General features: G+C 42.5%; 1 long non-coding RNA gene across 1 annotated transcript in view; it reads right to left on the bottom strand.

The window, feature by feature from the left end:
• The window catches only part of LOC134759329 (uncharacterized), a 74,065-nt gene extending 69,374 nt beyond the window's left edge, over window positions 1–4,691 (bottom strand). Inside the window, exons 1-2 of the long non-coding RNA XR_010135437.1 lie at window positions 4,134–4,691; window positions 1,588–1,725 (exon numbers count right to left, since the gene is read on the bottom strand). This is a non-coding gene — a long non-coding RNA (uncharacterized lncRNA). The remainder of the gene's footprint in view (window positions 1–1,587; window positions 1,726–4,133) is intronic.
• Between the last annotated feature and the right edge of the window lie 12,171 nt (window positions 4,692–16,862).

Here is a 16,862-nt window from a genome sequence, read left to right as displayed (position 1 = left end):
TAAGACAAGCTACCAAAATTTGCACAAGAGGAAATGGAAAATCTGAATAGTCCTGTATCTGATAAAGACTTAAATATATAACTTAAATCTCTCTCACAAAGGAAGCTCCAAGAAGGAAGAAATATAATTAATCAAACAGAAACTTTTTCAGAGAAAAAAGAAAGAAGCAACATTTCCCAATTCATTTAATGAAACTAGTAGAATCCCACAAAAAGTTATAAGGACATCACCAGGAAGGCAAAATACAAGCAAATATATGTCATAAATATAGATGTAGTAATCCTAAACAAACAAGAAAAGTAAATCAAAAATCATCAATGTGGAAAAGAATGATGATCATGACCAAATGGTGTTTATTTTAGGAATATAATATTGGTTTTACCTCCAAAACTCAATGTATTCACCACATTAACAGAATCAAAGAGAAACACCATATGATCATCTACATAGATTTTAAAAAGACATTTGATAAAACTTAAGAACCTTCTTGATACAAACTCTCGGAAAACTAGAATGAAAAGAATGTTCTTATTCTGAAAAAAGATACATATGAAAAATCCCACTGTTAACATCATATTGAATGACCATTCCTCCTGAGTTTATAAACACAATGAAGATGTTCACTATCCTCAATCAGTTCTTTTCAATATCACTCTGGATGTCAACAAATGTTCTCAGGGCATTTCAACATCAATTAAGCCTAAGGATTTTACTTAGTTTCCTGTGTATTTGGTTATTCAGAAATGAGAAACATTTCCATGAGTTCTATTTCAGTTTTCTTTTTTACAAATGAACTACTAATTCATCACATTGTAAAGAGCTCTTAGCTCTTATCTGGACAGTCTTTGTTGCCATCTGCTGGTGATCAGCTGCTCTACCTGAGATCTACTCTCCACCTTAGAAAGGGAAGGAATGGGGAGAACCAGCCATCAGAAATCGAACTGACTGAAACTGAAGGAGAAAGTGTAAGAAAGAGCAAGTCTAAAACCTCCTAACACATTAGGGCACCTACTGTATTCCAGCCCCCATGCTAGGTCTTCACACACTCACTAACTAGAAGCAGTAGAAATACTAGTTAAGAAAATGGAGTCTGGAGCCAAACTACCCGGATTTTAAAGCTCAGCTTTGCCATTTACTAGTTTATGACTTTTAACAAATTACTTAAACTTACTTGTTTTAGTTTCCTCACAGATTGTTGTGAGGATCAAAATCATCAGTCAACTATTTACAACTGTAACCAGCTCATAGTCAGCACTAAACAAAGTACATGTATTTCACAATTATCCCATCTAATGAGAGCTATTGTTGCAAGAGCAATTCTCACAGTGAGCGATTCCACATCTTCGCATTTCACTGCCTAACAGCTTTCAGAAACGGAGCTTTTTATTGTGTCTAACCACAGTCCTTCCAGCTGCACTGGGACCTCTGTCTCCCCTGGAGCCTGAGAAAGGCTGGGCTCCAAGTCCTCCTGAACAAATCAGCTTGCTGGACCCCTTGCCAGTGTGCTCTCTCCTACCTCCTGGGATCCGCCTTCTTGGTATGCTGCGGGGAGAGGAGGCCCTGTTCTGGGCGCTTGGGGAGCCTCACCTGGAGCTCTCTGTCTCCTGCTCCTGCTCCAGCTCACTGGCCTTCATCTGCACATAGTCCTGCTCCAGTGCAGCCAGCAGGAGGCGCACTTCCTCCACACTGAGTGTGGCCGGGTCTGGGCTGCTCTCCACGGCAGACCTGTGGAGGGGAAGCAAACCCAATGCAGGCTGTGAGTCCCTGCCTGCCCCTCCCCAGGATAAACAGCCAGGCTTCCTGGTATCTGCTTCTTCCCCTGAGGATGTGGCCACTGCGACTCCCAGGGGACAGGGCATGAGGTCAGGGTCCACCTGTGGGCATTGGTTCACCGGGAGCCATGCATGGTTTCAGAGGCACAGAGCTGCCTGGTCCCAGGGGCAGTGGGAGCAGAGGAGCCCCTGGTTCCAAGCTGTCTCACCTGAATGGCGCTGCCTGGAGGCTGCCCGCCTGGCACAGGACCAAGACTGAGAGCCAGCAAGCGGGAGAACTTCTGGGAGCCTTTGTTTGCTCTATGTAACAAGAAAAATGATGCTGCCTTTAGGCAAGTCAGTTAATCCCCAGCTGGGGTCACTGTCACAGCTTTTTTCAGTCGTTTGAGGTAACCTGGTATATTAGGGGTTTCTCTCACCTTCTAGTGAGTGGGGCCAGGCCAGCTACAGCTAAGTTTTCGGTATGTTCACACCTGGATCTAAAGGCGAAAGCATGGTACTCATTATTACTGCACAGAGCTTCTGCCCTAAATACCTGCTTTCTTCCCTACCATGCCCACCAGCCTAGATCCTTCTTCCCATCTATCGCGGACTCTTTAGAGGATGTCTCGGGCTCCGCCCATTTTCCATAGCTTTTCCAAAGGCACTTCCTAACTAGGAGTCCCCAAGTCTCCTCAGCCTTCAGGCCCCCTTTCCAAGTCTTTCCATCCCTTCACACCTCCTCATGAAATATCTCTCCATGCACCCTTCCCCAGGGCCTAGAACAACATGTGGAGCTGGGGGGGTGGGGGATTCAGTTGCCCCTCCTGTAGTCTGCCTTGGCTTTGTTCTTCATAGGAATTTAAAACTCCAGGCTCCACACAGCTCTGCGTTTGTTCAGGGGGCTCTCTAGAGTGTCTCCTAGGGTTCCTCGTGTCTTTTGGGGCCCTTCCCCAAGAGGTTGGTGTGGCAGAGTGGCTAGAGGCCAGGTTTCCTGTGCTGCCTCTGTTCCTGTGTAACCTCAGGCAAGTAACTGGACACTATCTAGGCCTCATTGCCCCAATGGGGTGCCTTCAAGTTTGAAGGCATTCACGAATGTAAACGGTTTGGAAGCTTGACAGAGCAGAGAGAGATGTCCAGGCCTGAGGGTGCCGGGTTCCGCTTGGGGTTGAAGGGCCTTAGTCCCATCCTGTGGGTCTAGTCTACCAGGAAGGCTTTCTGCCCAATATGGCTGAAGAAGGCAGGCTCACTGTCTCCCTCCTTAGGCACTTAGACAGCTGGGGTTATCTTTCCCGGGGCAAGGTCGTTATTTCAATAGCCCAGACACACACACACACACACACACACACACACACACACACACACACACTTGCTCTGCACTTCCTAGTCCCAGGAACATTTAATGACAGGTACACAGCCCAAGGCTCTTGCTCTCAGACAGCCCGGCTGTCTGTAGGGACTGAGCTCCGCAGCTTCACCTGAACGTAGATGCGGGTGCCTCATGCCTCTCTAGAAGGCCAAACCCCTGGACAAACCCATCTCCTTGGGATCGCCTGCTGCCCTGCCCTGATTTAGGGACTGTTCCCCAAGGGGCACACACCGTAGTGTTGGACCCAGCTCAGGTTGCCACCGAAGTGGGCCTCTCCGCGCGCAGGGTACGCCGCGGCGCCGTGACCGCCCCAGACAGGGAGCTCGCCTCCGAGGGAGCAGGCGAGAGAAGAGGGAGGATTAGGGATAAGGGCCCACTGGAAGAATGACCGGAACCGAATTTACCCTTCTAGAGACTGACAGCCGTTGAAACAGCGCCTCCAGATCAAAGGGAAGAGACCAGGGGAAATGCAGAGAACGTGCGGGGCTAATGGCAAGAACAGACAACAGCCCCACAGTGGGCGGACTCGGACCCCAGCGGGCTCCCCAGCAGTGGTACCACTGGGGCTGGCGCTCTGCCCAAGACAGCACCCCCAGAAGGCTCACCCAGGGGAAGTGAAACCCTTTGCGGTGCCCAGAATAACAAGCCACCTTTCACCGCAGCCTACGACCGGCCGGCTGCACCCCAACGCGCGCCCGAACACACACACACACACACACACACACACACACACACACGCCTTCCTCCTGCCCATTCACCAGGGCGAGGGCAGCCCCTCTAGATACCGTTTTGCACAGCTGCGGGGCTCTGTGTGTGGAGGTGCCCTGGGCCGGCCAATCCAGGCCAGTTCACTTGCTGCCGGCTACCTGGGGTAAAGGCCCGGATGCAACCCAGCCCGTCCTGCAGCGCCCTCCAAAGGAGCACAGGGGCCTCTGCAGGCCCGAAGGTTACCAGGTGTCTGTACTCAGATAAGGACAAGCACTCTTATCCAATGCTAACCAACTCACCCATACCTATGGAGTTCGAAATGCGCGCCCCGGGAGCGGGGGCTCGCCGCCTCCCAGCCATCTTCTCGCTAACTCGTGAACTGTGACTGCCAGAAGCACCCTCACGGAGGACCCGCGCACACTCCACCAACGGACGCAGTCTTCGTTGGCATTCACATCCCGGACACACGGACCATCATTGTGTACACCCGCCTTCCCTGCAAGTGAAACTTCTTTCCAAGTGGACGCTTTGCAGAAATCGGGCCCCCGAGCAGAGTGTAGGTCCGGAGGCACAGCGAGCCCCGCCGTCTCCCGGACCTGGCTTCCGCGGACTGGGAAGAAGACCCCCCGCCTGGCCAGGCCGAAGGATTCGGTGGGTTCCTGAGTGGAGCCCACGGTCCCGACACCCGCGGTCGTGGGGCCCCTGGGCCTGTGCACACCGCCAGCTGGTATGCCCCGGGGTCCGCCGGTCCGCGGGCCGCCACGCCTTCGCGGCCGACAGGGGGCGCTGTTTTGACGCTTTGCTTGCCCCTTGTGCGATCTGGGCCTAGAAAGGCGAACTTTTCTAGCGCTCAGGAAATGCTCCCAGGAAAAGCACGAAGGAACTGATTTCATTCTCTGAAAACTGCTCAACCAGAAATCCCCATGTGGCGACCGTCCAGTGCGTCCTCAGACTTCCAAAATAAAAGCCACCCTGTCAGAAGCCAGTGGGCCAGGCCAGACCTAAGCATAGCCAGCAAAGGGAAACCTGTGTGGATCAATTAGATTCAGACTCAGCAAATCAAAATCGTTTTGTTGCTGCTGCCTGGTGCAATCCTCAACCAAGAATAAATCCAGAGCACATCTACATTTTATATCTGATCTCTCCTTAACTGGGAAAGCAAACTGCTGGGGCAAAGACTAGCTTCGTTTTATTTGGTGAACAAAATCAGTTTCTCTATAAAGGTGCCCTGGAAGGCCCGAACTGGGGTGAGATGAGTGAGGCACTTGTTTCCATTGCAAAATGTAAAGGGGTGCCAAAAATCTCAGGAATCCAGAGTAATATTTTAACGTAATGTCTTTAATGATAAAAACGAGTGCAAAAACATCCAGGACAAAGAACATATCTAAACTTGAAATAGGATCTGACAGGGCTAGGAATCCAACCTTTCCCAATCTTTTTGTTCTATCAATCTCTCAACCAATTGGATGATGCCCACACACGCATTTGCTCAAATCCAGCCCTGCTTACCAGCTTTTACAAGTGCCACCTCTTCTTCCAAAGTTGAAGCAATTCATGTGATCCATTTCTTCTTGGAGGAGCTTGTTACCCTTTCGAATCAGTATACTTTGTGACTCAGTTTGCCTTGTGACTTCAGCTTTCTGGTGGGTCCAAAAAATTATGATTTTATAGATTATTCAGGTTTTTCTCATTGTTAGGGCGGGAGTGATATGCTACTGTTGCTTTCGAAATTGTAAGCAGGAACAGAATCCTTTTAACACGATTTTAACACTTTTAATCATGCAGTTCAGTGGCAATAATTATATTCCCAATGTTGTGCAAATCATCATCATTATCCATTTCCAGAATTTGTTCGTCACCCCAAATGGAAACTGTATTTGACAATAATCCCCACTATTCCTTCTACCAGCCCCTGGTAACTTCTATTATACTTTCTGTCTGTATGAGTTTGCCTATTCTGGGTGCCTCATATAAGTAAAATCCTACAATATTTGTCCTTTTGTGTCTGGCTTTCACTTAGCATAATGTCCTCAGTATTCACCATGTTGTAGCATGTGACAGGATTTTATTCCTTTTTAAGGCTAAATAATATACCATTGCATATGTATATATGACATTTGGTTCATTATTTTATATGTTGATGAATATTTAGGTGGTTTTCACCTTTTGGCTATTGTTGATAATGCTGCTATGAAATTGGTGTACAATTATCTATTTGCATCTATGCTTTCAATTCTTTTGTATATTTTCTTAAAAGTATCGTTTTTTAAATTGGAACTTCTTTTTATTTTAAATGTCATGTGAGCATATACACTAAAATTCAGAAGAGAAAGAAATTATTCTTATACAATTACTGTATTTTCTTCCTGTATTTTATGTTCATTTATTTTGCATTAACAATAGTGTGTTATGTAAGATTCCAGGGGAAGCAAGCTCTTAGTTGGAGATTTGTGTGCCAAAAGGTAGTTGGGAGGAATCCCTGGTATCAACACCTATAAGGGAGTGAAGAAAGTAGGAATGGGCAGAAAGAAAAGTTGAACTATACAGGAAAGACCTGTCTCACAGGGAGCTCTAGAGCTGGGCTAGGACTTCAAGAGTTGTTCCAGCTTCAGGCAAGAAGCCTGACCCTTTATGCCTCACTGGAATAGGGCCAGCTTTACTGGCATATGATCTGTGCAATCACACAGGGCCCCTATACTCACAAGGGCTCCATGCTTAGTTTAATGCTCTGCTATTACTGTCATGAAGTTCCTGGTAATTTTGGAGTAAGAGGGCCCATATTTTCATTTTTCACTGGACTTTGCAAATTATGTAGCTGGCCCTGCCCTCAATCATGCATTCAATGAGAATTTTTCCCAGGAAGGATCTAGAAGTTGATCAACACAATTCCCTCTGGCTGAGCGCCATTCTCAGAAACTGACTCATCTGAGAGCTGTCAGCCACCATACTCCAGTGAGGCTGGAGGAATGCAAGACTCGGTCCTGAAAGTGAGATTTGGGCAGTACACAACAGCATCCACTACAAACAGCTTCAGACATGTACCACTTTCACACAGCTCTAATTATGGTGTATGTGTACACACTTGACTACTTTGTACCTATCACATCACAGACATTTTCAGTGAAACTGCGTTGTCTTCATAGCTATGCCTTTTAACTATGTGTAATATTTCAAGGGCATTTCAAGATGTATTTTACTTCATAATTTCATTTCCCTCATCAGTCATTATTTCTATATCTATTTTACTATTTGATTGTACGTAATTTTATTACCAGAACCTCAAATTTTCTGTGACAACAGGAGATACAAATTTATCTATTGATTTATTCTTGGTCAGTTAGGTTTCTAACTTATTCTTGTATAGTAATGTTATAATGAATATCTTTCTTTATTCAGAGTTTTCCATGTTTGAGATTATTTCCTGGTGTAGATTATATATAGAATTATTAGATGAGGTAGGCCATTTTGGTGACTTTGGATAGAAATTGCTAAATTGTTCTCCCAAAAAAATCCATTAGATATTTTAGTATCAATATCAAATATCAATAGACAAGGGAGTATCTGTTTCATGGCATCATGGCCTTTATTGTGGGTTTAAAAATTTTTCGGCTTATTATATTTTTTAAAATATTATTCTCATTTAATAGGCAAAATAGTACTTCAGAGTTTGTTTGTCAGCAATTTACTAAGAAAAAACTGAAAAATTCAGAAAAGTTGAAGCACTTGTACAATGAATACCCATGTACCCCATACCTAGACTTTAAAATTTTGCTGTATTTGCTTTAACACATATTTAGATATCTATTCATCCCTTTGTATATGCATTAATGTGTATTGTTTTTAACTTATCTCAAAGTAAGTTGCATTCAATAGGACACTTCACCCTACACACTTTACTATGCATATCCTAAATAGAGTTCAATGTTTGCTTGCTGGTCCTTTTTAGGGAAGAAGTTTCAATACAATGAAATGCATAAATTTCAAGTACACAGTTTGATGGGTTTTGAAAAATGCATACCCCTACAAAATATAAACCTACAAGAAAATACAGGATGTTACCATTATGCCAAAAAGTTGCCTCATACCCCTTTCCATCAAACCCTGCCCCCAATACCTGCTCCCACCTTCCCAGAGGCAAATACCATTTTCAATTTTTTAAAATCACAGTTTACTAAAGGCAGCTCCAGAACTCCATGTAAATGGACAGATACAGTATGTACGCTTTGAGATATACATTTTTTCACTTGGCATGTTTTTGAGATTCTTCCACATTGTTTCATGTACCAGCAGATTTTCCTCCCCCATTTTATTGTTTAGTAGTATTCCATTGCATGAATATACCCAGTTATTTATTGATTCTCCTGTTGATATATACCTGGGTTACGTCCAGTTTTTGGGTTTTCTGAATTAAGCTGCTGTGAATTTCAGAGATATTTTATTTTGCGTTTTTTATTGTGAGTGAAGTTGTGCCTTTTCATGTTTGTTTACCCATTGTTAATTCCTCTTTAATGAATTCTATATCTACTCATGGCATTTGTTTAATAATTTCTTTGATTTTCAAAGGTTGTCTTATATGTTTTTAAGAACTGTTTAAATAGTAAATGTATGGCTGGGCGCGGTGGCCACGCCTGTAATCCCAGCACTTTGGGAGGCCAAGGCAGGTGGATGACCTGAGGTCAGGAGTTTGAGACCAGCCTGGCCAACACGGTGAAACCCCATCTCTAATAAAAATACAAAAAATTAGCCGGGCATGGTAGCGGACACCTGTAATCCCAGCTACTCAGGAGGCTGAGGCAGGAGAATCACTTGAACCTGGGAGGCGGGGGTTGCAGTGGGCCGAGATCGCGCCATTGCACTCCAGCCTGGGCAACAAGAACAAAACCCCATCTCAAAAAAAAAATAAATAAAAATAAATAGTAAATGTATTACCTCCATAACTATCTTACTTGTAGTTTGGTATTTAACTATTTTCACAACTTTTATTTGGGCAGTAATGGCTAATTCTCAATATTTAATTAGAAGATAGAGGTTCTATTTTCTAATATATTTTGAAAAATTCTGAGCGGATTACTTATATAATATTTTTAACACATTTTTGTTCTCTTCAGAAATTTAATACCACTATTGCCAGAATACACACCACATGCACACATACATACACACAAATCTTTACAAAGAAAACATAAGTGGTTTAAATTTGATTTTAAATTTATATGTAAGTTCTAGGATATTATTAGATTCATAGCTGAGAGCATATTATGAAGCTCTGAAATTGAATAATATGTCACATAGTCAAAATGCATTTTTTCAAAATTTTCATTTGCCCTAAGATAATAGTTACTGTAAAACTGTATTTCAGAGCTTAGGTTAAAACACTGCTTTTAGACCAATCCATGTGGAAGACAATATTTTTTAAAGCTTGGTCCTTTCTGTATCTTGGCACAGTTTAAAGATCTCTAATTAACTGGAGTGTTCCAAATTGTACAGAGATTATGGTTTTTGAAGGAGACAGCCAAAAGCCTTCTATTAAAGGGGCTGCTATTAAGAGAGAACTTAAAAAGGAAATAAAGTGATTGCTAGCCTGCTGTGTATTCGGTTATTATCAGAGAGAACTGTATTACTTCTCTTTGTGGGTAGGGGGGTGGGGGGCATCGAATCCAAGTAGCAGCGTACCAAAATGGGGGTTCTGCTTAGTGATCTGGCAGTGATCTAATAATTCTGAATTTGGAAAACTACACCAAGGAAATTATTTCAGACACAGATAATACTGTATGAAAGGGATGTTTATTATACCACTGTTTATGTAGCCTTACCACAAGCAAACCCAGGGAGATTTTAGTTTGACTATAAACCTAATTGTAAGATTATGTTCTAAAGATATCAACACATAAGTATAATGAAAAGTACCCAAACTAAAACTGGAAACAAAACATTAGATATTTATGTTTTATTAATTGTTAAACTTGAATTCAGTAATAATATTCACCATAGACTTTTAACTAAAATATATTAGCCCACAGACTTCTCATATTCCTGCCATATTTGCTAAGACACCTGGTTCCCTAGGGCAATGAATGTACTCAAGAGAAAATATAGCCAGGTCTTTCTGCTTGGACCAGACTGATTTGTATGAAAGACATCATGACAGTATATAAATTATCCAAAGATACTGTGTGGGAAACTTCCAGTTTTGCAGGAGAAAAATATGTATTTCCCCACTTATTTCAGAGTAAATCATAGAAATTTTTAAATAACTAAATTCATTAAAGTAAAAGATAGCAGAAAATTTCTCTACTCATTTTATTGTGTTGACAAATCTGCTTAAATAAATCAACCTGTTTTGCTTAAACTGGAACTCAAACATCTGCAAATTGACTTAGATTTGATCCCAAACCAGGTTCATTCTGCCTGTCATGCAGACAGCCAATTACTGAAATGACAAGTTTTGCAGTAGAGAAAAAATGTATTCACAGGACAGCCAGGGAAGGAGACAGTAGAACAGCTCTCAAACCCAACTTCATGAAGATAAGACTTAGGAATATTTATTTAATAAAGAAGCAGGGTGATAAAAAGCATGTGGAAAGATAATTGGCAGTGCGAAAAAATGAGGTAATCATTGATCCAGCATTAAGCATAGTCAGGGTTCATGGCTCTTCACAGGACACATGTTCAGAAAATGGCAGCATTAGCATGATCTGAGGCTGGAGTTTTGGGCCCTCTGACATCAAAAGGTCACTTTTCAGACATCTGTGCAGGCTCAGCCAGAGGGTCTCAACTGGCTTGAACTGGACAGGGGCTGCTGCAAGTTCCTGAAAAACATCTTAAGCAACCATTACCACGGAGACATATATGTCGGGGCATTATTTAAAATGAAGCTAGTGAAGGCTAAGTTACAGTGTTTAGTAGCGTGGCTTTCAGTTATGTGGATTAAAAAAAAAAGAAACAAGCAACTTGATTTCAGGTTGAATGGTATTAGATATCCAATCTGAATAGGTTTATACTCACTCTCACACAGTTGAGACAGCCTGAAAAAAAAGAAAAGAAAAGAAAAAGAGAAAAAAAGAAAGAGCATAGCCCCAAGAGTCAGTACACTGTGCTGTTTTTTTCGCCACCAGCTCAATGTGTAACCTTGAGTGAGTCATTTGTCCTCTCAGGACCTCAGCTTCCACATCCATATGTAAAATATAGCTTTTGGAAATCAAAATTTCTTCCAATTTTGAAATTCTATAAAGTTGCTGTAAATGTTGTGCCATGTGAACTCTACACTACTTTTCTATAATATCAGGTCACGCTATGACTTCCAGAAGTATAGCTAAGAGGTACAAGGATGTGTCATTGTGGTGTGAGGCATAATCAGGAAAATTACTGCCCCATCCCCTGGACAGCAGAAGTGTACAATTCCCAGAAGAGACAGGAAAAGGAGGTGAGGAGCACTATGCCCTTCAGACCAGTAGGGATTATTCCTTCTTCTTTAAAACAGGTTTGCATTGTGTCTGGGCCCTTGCTTCTCTGTGAACAAGTTCTCTGTGGATAACACCATGTGTTTCCGTAGACAAAAGCTTCCCAGTGTGGTTGTCTGATGAACCCACTGAGAGGCAAAACACATCTTCTGCTGGAGCCTACAAACTGGCTTGAAATATCCTCCCCAGAGGGCCCTCTAAGGAGGAGTCTTGATGGGAGAGACTATCCCAGGTAGACCCAGCCAATCATCCAGGATGGGTTCAGGTTCCATGATGTGTCTAACCACATACGAGGGTACTAAGGTTCAGGAAAAGAGTAATACAGGGATCCTATTCTCCAGAAGTCTAGAGCCATTCTCATTAAATGATAGATGAAAAAGAGAAAGCCCTGCAAGGTGAATGCTGAGCTAGGTGATAAGAAGCATAAACTGGAGGGGCTCACAGGTAGAGATGCATTATGGCCCAGAGCATTTGGATAAGGCTCTGCAACAGAGGCGGTCTGGAGCAGGCCTGAGGAGGGTGGGTCTGAGGATGGACAGAAATTAGAAAGCCGAGTATTCCTGTGAAAAGTCTGACTGACCATCTCCTGCAGGCCCAGAAAATGCTCTGTTTTCTCTCTGATGCTTAAAATGCCAGTCTCTAAAACCCCAGAGAAATAAACCTCTGTACCACCAACCATCTGCAAATGTCCCTTCTGAAGACCAGAAGATGATTTTCAAAGTTGTTGAAGAACATGATCTGAGTGTGATGACCCAAGATACACTACCCAGATACAGGCCCAGGTTGTTCACTCTGAGAGGTGGACAACCTCCACAAATGACACTAAAGAATTTCTCAACTTATATTCCATAATGATTAAAAATTGTTTGGGGTTCAGACACAAAGACCAGATCACTCTCTTCTTGTTTCCTCTGAGGGCATTGACCCGTAAAACCAGAGAGAGAGGGGCCAGAGGCATCCCCCCAAGCCAGGGCTAGGAGGCCTCCTTCATCATCATCAGGGTATTAGGGCTCCCAAAGAACATTTTCTAAATAATCAAAGTTAAATTATTCAAGTGCTAGGAATCTTTTTTCTGTTTTTGAAATGTAGCCAAATCTTTCAAAAATACATATACACTTCCTCTGCACTCTTAAATTAGAATGTTCTTAAATAATTTTAATCTTTGATAAGGATGTTCATTTAATGAGAACATGAATTAATGTGTTCTGTTGTCATACACATGATGCTCTCAGGCTTTGAGATGTGTGGCACTGATATTCTCTACCCTAAATGATCTCAGACTCCTGTGCTTTTTAGTTTGTTACATCTATATTTGATAATTATTGTTTCCTTTTTCATTATCAGATTGTCAGATGTCTCCAGAATTGTTGTTGTGGCTATCTCTAACAATTCAATCTACTGTTAGTTTGCTTCTTCAAATCTACTATTTTCAGAAGCACAATATAAGAATGTTTATGAAAATCATTTGCAAAGCAGAAGAAGGCTTTAAATTAAGACTTAAATGTCTCTCTGAGTGATATTCACGAATTTTAAATAGAGGATTTTGTTACTTTCCTTTCCCTTCACTCAGTGTCAATATGAGACCAGTTGATAGGGAAGAATTATAGTAACATCTTCCATGAACACAATCATGGGGGAGTCCCTGGATATAAGCTGGTTGTTTGGTGCAGACTACAATTACTGACCTCCAAGACTGATCACATTTCCTATGTTATGCACACTTGTAGAACTGTTTCTTTACTTCAGAAAACAAAAATGTTTGGCATCTTGAAAACATAGTAATGTTTGAAAACATAAATAATACATTTACTTGTGATTATTTGACTGGTGTTGGCATCCCCCAATAGAATGTAAACCCCAGGAACACAGGGACCATGACTGATTTTGCTCACCATTATATTCCCAGCATCTAATCTAGTAGGTGCCCAATACATTTGTGGTGAATGACTGAAAGAACACATGGCAAGTCCAGAGCCCAGAATTCTGGTTCTACTGATGCTATCTTGTGTGACTTGGATAGAACACTAAACTTCCTCTGACTCTCTGTTACTGCATTTGGAAGAGGGTCTTCAACAAGATCATGACGTGTTCATGCATTTCTATTTTTTTGAAACACAAGGAAAGGAATACAAGATATCATGACAGAAGATGGCCCAGTGGGGAGCTGGATGGGAGGAAGTGGCAAGGATTGGTTGGCTGAGTATCCCTAGGAAATGGCAGGAATAACTACTGGTTCTGAGAAATGTGATTTCTCTAAGTTGATCTAGCCTTTGGAAAAATTGTGAAGGGAAAGAAGTTTCTCTGTAAAACTTCCTTTCCCCTTCTGCATCCTCTTCTGAAACCCCCACACCCATCACCATCATCATCATCACCATGCCACCACCTCCAATAAATCCATGTCATCATGTCCCTCATTCGGCCTTGCCTGTAAATGTAGGATTAAATTCATTCATGTATAAGTGTTTTTAGAGCTTCCTATTGCTGTACTCTCCTGCCACCAGGTTTTGCATTTTCCAATTTAGCCTGTTATAGGGAATGTTCAATTCGTATCATTTAATTTGTAAAGACTGAACTTCAGGCAGTGGGGTGGGGAGGACTTTTTAAAGTGGTCACAGGGAGACTTTCATAAGGTTCCTAATCTCACCCAGAAGTGTTACTGGTCTGCCAGCCCCACCTCAGTGCCTGGCTCCTAAGAGCACAATGAAAATCCAAGTGCACGAATTCAGTTTCTACACATCATTTTGTAATCAAAGTCTTCATTTGGGTACCCTACCTCCCAGCATGAGGACTAGGATAAGGCAAGTGAGAAATTCACCTTGGGAACAGAATTTAAGAGGGCTCCAAGAAGATCAAAAGCAAGATAACACTTTAATGCAACAGTTTAAAATCAAAATTGAGGCAAAAACCCATTATGAACAAGACATCAAATTTTTAATAAGGCAGGATCACTATTATTGACTTTTTTCTTTCAGCTCAGCCTCCAGTATGGCTCAGCTGGGCACTTCCTTTGGCTCTCACTTCCTTCAATTCTGATGAAACACACTGAGAATGCACATAATGGAACATGCAAAGGAGGCACATTTGCGCTGATTGCATCACTGTGTGGGGAACTCTCTGGGACAACACCCACGGCCCAGGCCAGGGCTGCAGCCATTCAAGAACAGAAAGGGACCCCAGGAGAATCTCACTTGATACTGCCCCTCAGGATGAGTCCTGGAGCTTCGGTTCAGTTCCCAAAGGCCCAGAAAGAGGCTCTGATTCTGGCACAGCATTGCTGTTCTCGGTTAGAACCTTTACTGTTCTGCACATAGAAATGGCAAAGCCCTATACAGTGTGTTCACCCATTCCACCCCGAGTACTGAAGATGAGATCTTAGCCATGAAACAGTGAAATACTCAACTTCCTGCTGCCCTAAACCTTCCTGTCATGATAAAAGCCATAGACAAACATTATTGATTGTTTTCTATCACTCAAAGAGCAAATGCAAGAAGGGGGAATAAGGGAGGGATTTCTCCTTACTGAGCCGAGGGAACATGATAAACCGTTACAGGGAAGGCTCTATGTCCTGAAAGACTTATAGTTATTCCTGAGAATCCCCCACCTATTATCTCTCAAGGGGAGCTGGGGTGGGGTGGGGTGGGGAACATTTCATCAGTGCTGTCAGTCAGAAATGGCTGCCTCGGGGTAACTCAGCTCTCCTCTGCTATGTAGCCAGGGAAAGAATGCCAAAGAAGGAATGCTCCTTAATTTAAGTGAATTGGAGGATATTTTTGTAATGAAAATTAATCCTTTCTGAAAATAAATGATGACAGGGGGCCCACTCCTGAACCAAGTACCTGTACTGTATAACAGCTGTGGCCAGACCAAAAACTGTAAGCCTCCTGGTGTTGCAAAGGCAGGGTTGATCTCAGGCATCCCATAGGTGATATTCCTCAGCTCCTGGTGCCTCAGCAGCATTGCCTCCCACCCACAGTCCCAATATCCATCCTGTGTCATCTCCACTGGCCTTTGGTAAGAAATTAGAGACCAAATTTAGTAATGATCTCTCACAATTATTTTTTCATTTTATTAGATTATTGATTAATAAGAATTTTAAGGTATCTGTTAATAGGCATTTGTAATAGGCAGTAGGTAGATATTCTGTGGCTGCAGATCCTGTGATACATACCTGTGGGGGTAACTTCAGCCCCTGGGGATAGTCACAAGCCAGTTAAACAGAAAAACTCAAAGACCTGACTAACTTGCTGACTTCCGCAGTGTCCTTGCGTGGGAGATGTAGAGAAATTGGAAATACTCTCAGAGGACAAGGTTTGCTTAGTATATGAAGCCTTTGCCCTTGATATTTCCTCTGTTTGGAATATTTTCCCCCATATCTGCCTCAAATTTCCCTTCTATAGTAGGCAGAATAATGCTCCCCTCCCCCAACAGGTCCACATACTAATCCCTAGAACTGTGAATATGTTAGGTTTCATGGCAAGAAGAATTAAGGTTGCAGATGGAAAAAAGGGCTAATCAGCTGATCTTTGAGTCGGGATTATCCAGGTGGGCCCAATATAATCACAACGATCCTTATAAGTGGAAGAAGGAAGTAGAAGAGAGATAATCAGAGAGACAGCGATGTTGGAAGGATTCAAACTGACATTAATGGCCTTGAAGAGGAAGGGATGGGGACGAAAGCCAAGGAATGTGGGCAGCCTCTAGAAGCTGAAAAAGACAAGGAAATAGAATCTCTCCTACAGTCTCTAGAAAGAATGAAGCCCCACTAACACCTCTCTGTCAGCCCTGGAAGACTCATTTTGGACTTCTCACCTCAAGAATTGTAAGAAAATAAATTTGTGTGGTTTTAAGCCATCAGATTGGTGGTAATTTATTACAACAGTAGTAGGAAACAAATACACCTCTTTAGCAGTTGATCTCAGCTCCAATGTCATCTTCCTAATAAGACTTTCCTTGACAGCCCTCGCCTGCTAAAGTATCTCCCCAACCACCAGGCGTTTTCTATAACGCACTTTTTGTTTGCTTCTGATTATTGAAAATTATTGTATTTCCATGTCATTGCTCTTCCCTCTCATAAGAATGTAAGTTATAGAAAGGTCTTTGTTGCTCTTATTCACCTATGTATCTCCATTGCTTAGGACATGGGAACATAGTAGACATTCAATAAATATTTGTTGTGTGAATGAGTCGTAAGCTAATGAGGACCATAAAACTCATGCCACTGCTAAATCACAATTAGAGGGCAGCTGTTAGAAGAGTCCCAAACCCAGTAAGTCCTGTATTGCAAGGAACTGTCCAATAGAAAACAGGAATAAAAACAATTAGCATGAATAATATGAAATCAGTTGCTTAATTCCAGGCAGTGGAGGCAGAAATCTTGAATAGTAAATACTCTCCGTGAACAAGTGCAGACAAGAGTCCCGTGATTGCCAATAAGTAATCAGTTTGGAAAGACCAGAGAGGGGTCAAATATAGGTAAACTGAGTTAATCACATAAACTGCTCAATCATCACAATTATTAAAAGGTCACACACAAAAATACATTAACAGGAGAAAAACAGTAAAACAGGACAAAAC

The sequence above is a fragment of the Gorilla gorilla genome, chromosome 9 (assembly GCF_029281585.2).
Source record: "Gorilla gorilla gorilla isolate KB3781 chromosome 9, NHGRI_mGorGor1-v2.1_pri, whole genome shotgun sequence".
Classification (NCBI taxonomy): domain Eukaryota; kingdom Metazoa; phylum Chordata; class Mammalia; order Primates; family Hominidae; genus Gorilla; species Gorilla gorilla.
Note: the sequence above shows the minus strand (reverse complement) of the source record. Positions and strands in the feature narration are given on the sequence as shown.